This window comes from Ipomoea triloba, chromosome 4 (assembly GCF_003576645.1).
Source record: "Ipomoea triloba cultivar NCNSP0323 chromosome 4, ASM357664v1".
In the NCBI taxonomy this organism is placed as follows: domain Eukaryota; kingdom Viridiplantae; phylum Streptophyta; class Magnoliopsida; order Solanales; family Convolvulaceae; genus Ipomoea; species Ipomoea triloba.
Genome location: NC_044919.1, coordinates 22,186,523 through 22,190,693, shown reverse-complemented (window position 1 = coordinate 22,190,693; position 4,171 = coordinate 22,186,523). Strand labels below are relative to the sequence as shown.

General features: G+C 34.1%; 1 long non-coding RNA gene across 3 annotated transcripts; it reads right to left on the bottom strand.

The window, feature by feature from the left end:
• Positions 1 to 833: 833 nt before the first annotated feature.
• Positions 834 to 3,316, bottom strand: LOC116015111. Of its 3 annotated transcripts, XR_004097553.1 has the most exons (5): positions 3,030 to 3,311; positions 2,322 to 2,953; positions 2,126 to 2,239; positions 1,446 to 1,589; positions 834 to 1,280 (listed from the first exon to the last, which is right to left on the bottom strand). It is a non-coding gene; the product is annotated as an uncharacterized LOC116015111 (long non-coding RNA). The 3 variants fall into 3 exon arrangements; XR_004097554.1 differs by having other exon boundaries at positions 834 to 1,589; positions 2,126 to 2,258; positions 3,030 to 3,316; XR_004097552.1 differs by having other exon boundaries at positions 834 to 1,589; positions 3,030 to 3,312.
• Between the last annotated feature and the right edge of the window lie 855 nt (positions 3,317 to 4,171).

Here is a 4,171-nt window from a genome sequence, read left to right as displayed (position 1 = left end):
AGCATTCCAAAAAGCAAAAGCTAAGCAATAGCAACCAATTGCTTCCCCGGCAACGACGCTATTTTGATGAAGATGTTTTGCGTGGACTTCTCAAAAGAATTGTGTTTGGGGTTACCCCCGGACGTTATCGTCTCTCAAGGAGGTCAAAGTGGAAGCATTGCTAACATTTTAGTCTAGAGAATGCATTGTGAATTCTCATTCGCTGAGTCACAAACACACAATGAACACAATAGTCGTTGTTGAAGTTTGAAAACCAATTTAAGCAATCAAATGAATGAAATCAAATAATGAAAACTAGGGAATGAATCGTGTGCAATAATGATGCTTCCTTGTGTATCTTATGCTTGGGAGAATTGGCTTGTGTGGTTGGTTATTCTCGGGTGATTAGCTATTACCGTTCTGCCTTTAGTCTACTAGGGACTCTCTAGCTTTGGAGTGCATTTAGGCAACCAAGAGGCATAGAGGCATTTTCACAAACACATGGCCTACATCACCTTGCCTATTATACTAGACTAATCTAAAATAGGAAATAACAATTGATTGGAGCTTACAATAAGGCCAACAATATCTTGCCTAGCTTATTGCCTTAGATCATTCAAGAGATGGCCAATCCTCATAGAATACATACAATTCATTAATTATGAACATGAACAATCAATCCAATCCACACAATCCAATCTCCAAATTAAGAATTAGAAATCAACACTTAGCATCATGGCATTCCACAACTCAATCCCTACTAGAGATCTACTTAATCATGATAGCAATTGGAAAACAAAACCTAAATTCACAAATTGGAAATTGAAATAGAAATTTAAATTGCAAGCAAGATTAAAGGTAGAAATAGAGATTAATCTAAACAAGATCAAATAGAATCCAAATCAAGGCTTCAATGTAGATCTTTCTTCACAAAGATTACAAGGAAATGTAAATTGTCTCTCTATACAATCTAAGATGAGCTCTACCTTCTCTCTAAGATTTCTAAGTGATAAAATGTAATAATCAAGAACTCCCCTCAAAAACTTTCTAAACTAGACCTTAAATAGCTTCCCAAAATTGCCCTTGATCACTTAGCCTCGGATTAGCCAATCCACGCCTAGTCTACGCTTGGAGTAGCAGCGTGGAAGTTGCTGAATATATTCCACATCGTGTCCATGCGTGGAATAGTCTACTTTGCCTCCGGCCTCTTCTCCTTTTCTTTGTTCTCTCGCCAAGTCCACATGCTTCTCGTTTACGCTTCCAAAAACCTACAAAATCATTCCAAGTGTGCCAAAAGCGGACTTTGCAATTGATTGACACATTAGAGCATAGAAATGCCATCAATAATTCACATAAGGATACAAATTCATTCCTAATTCACCCCAATCAAGACCCTTAGCCTAGTTATCTTTGGCACTTATCAATATATTTATATATTGATGTGTAGGGTGGTGAAGGGGACTTACAGAGCTGTGTTAAGATCATTGAGTAGTCTTTCAAAATCTTCAAAGAAGAGAGTCACAACTTCGGCTACAAAAGTAGGGTTGCTTTCACCCTGATGTTGCTGGAGCTGACTAAACTAAACATCCAAAAATCCTTTCATCCATAACCTTCCCAACCATGCATCAAAAACACCATACCATAAACAACAATCACGAAATACAAACAAACAAAGGTATGGTTGCTGCAGACCTAGCTATGTATTCTAGCAAAGTTTAGTGATTTAGTAGTTAAATATGTAATCAGTAGTTTGTTGTATATTTTGTGTTTTATCGTCTATAATAAAGTATAAAATATCAACTCAAGTGACAATTTTGCAGTTTCATAGCCAAGTAGTAGATTCTATTTCCTCAATTCTTTATTGAAAATGAGGACGAGGACGAGGCAAGTGCTGTTAAACTATAATTTGGACTGTGTTTTTGCCATGCTACCAATCATGTTTAAATTTTCACTATTGATTTCTATGTGACATATTTATAGAATCTATGTTGGTTTTTTCTTAATTGCTTTTTTAGGTGCCTTCATGGATATGAAATGGGCTGCAAAGATTATATATAAGAATATTATTGCCAAAAACTGTATGTCTACTGCTACTTAAATGGTCATTAGAATATAGATAAATAAATCTTGAATAAGAGTATTTTACCTTATTGAGAATTTTTGGACCTTCCAGTTGGATTTGTTGAATGCAATCACATATTTGACCTTCTATTTATCACAGAGTGTTGAAATAAGTTGAAACCTGCGAAATGTTGAATTCCTATTTCATTTAATCCAACCTATATTATAATATAGCATGCATTATAACATATGAATTTGTAAAATTTGAAACAACATAGTACCTGCCTTCGGCATTTTTGACATACCCATTTGCAATATTAATGGGAAGAAACATCCAGCAGGATTGAAATCAATTTGAACCTTGAAGTAAAAGTCCAGACAATTGTAATAGGATAATGAATATACCTCACAGATTTATGCACTGAAAAATTCAACTACCACATCTTTACAAAATTTGCATACTATATGTGTAGTCTGTGAAATAACAAACAATTAGAGACTTAATAAATTGAAACTTATACCCTGCAACATTCAACTATCACATATGATAAAAAAGTATTTTAATAAATTGGAAGGTTGTTAAATAACAAACTTTTATCAATTTAGTAATTGATCAAATTAGGGTTTAAATTTTACAAATTTTAATCTCTCCTGTTTGTTTTTTAGACTTTTCCTAATAGGTTCGTAAAAGACAAAAAAAAAATATTTCTTACGGATTCAAACTCTAGAAGTTAAACTTTTAGCTACAGATCTATAGTTTTGAGATAAAGCAATACTTATCTTTCTCATATATGTCTTTGTCGATTCATAGAAAAGTTTCTAAGCCTTGAAATTTCTCTGCATGCAAAACTCCCATGCTTCTTGTGTTTTTCTACAGCTGTATTCATTAGTTAATGTTCAGATGTAGCTCGATCTGTAAAAAAACATGTTAGGGTTTCTAAGTAATGAACTCAGAATAAAAGTGGTCGTAGAGTGAAATTAAAACATACCATGTGAGATTAAATCTCTTCATTATGCAAATGAAAGACGATATTTCGTCGGAACAATTAGAGCCTAGAAATATCTCATTTGATCTGAAAAGCTTTGTGATGTTGTAAGTTGTTTTGGTGCTGAGGAGCAGGATAAAGGGTCGTCTAAGGATCAAAGTGAAAAGTCGATCGGATATCTCTCCGACGACTTCCATTTCAGTTTATGAAGTGTGTAATTACTGAATCGGGAGGAAGACGATTGAGAAAATGGAGAATATAGTTGGGTTGAAACGGGTGGGGTGGGTATTTATAGTTGGGCTATAGTATTGGGTTTGGGCTTTCAATTTATTTGAGCTCTAGGTTGTTATATATATAAGCAACAAGTTTTAGTAAATAAAAAAATTTTAGTTTCCCGCCCACTGGAAACGATGCCGTTTAGGCTAAATTTAGTGATTTAGTGATATACGTATTTTTTTTGCGTAAAAGATTAGGTTATTATTATTTTTTTATCGGAAGGTGCTTAAATCTTTTTGTATTTCGATTTCAATCATTTCAATGCCGACTGCTGTGTATCAATGCAGATATTATTGAAGACCCATCGTTTCCTCAACCGATGGGTTATCATTAATAGGATACATTCATATCTGCCTTCCATAGAGTTCTATAAATACATTTTAGTAGAAGCATCTGAACTCTAGACATTAGTACATTACTGAAGAAATACGATTTATTACAAACATATATACCGATACGCCAGAAGCCTCGCCGAAGAGGAAGCAGGTGACCGAATCATAGCTTGCCAAGGGAAAACGATAGGAAAGGTATATGCTTCTATTTGTAATTTATGGTTTTTTAAAAACAAATTTGTGTTGATTCTTTATCTCATATTCAATTCATTTTGAAGCAAAACAAAGGTAGATCCATGTAATATACATGGCCTTCAATTTTTTAATTTTTTTGGGCTGCCTTTCAATATGAGAAGAAACATTAACTCACATGTATATATTTATTTATTGATGTATATATGGGGTGGGGAAGGAGACTTACAGAGCTGTGTTGAGATCATTGAGTAGTCTTTTAGAATCTTCAAAGAAGAGAGTCACAACTTCGGCTACAAAAGTAGGGTTGCTTTCATCCTGATGTTGCTGGAGCTGACTGAACTA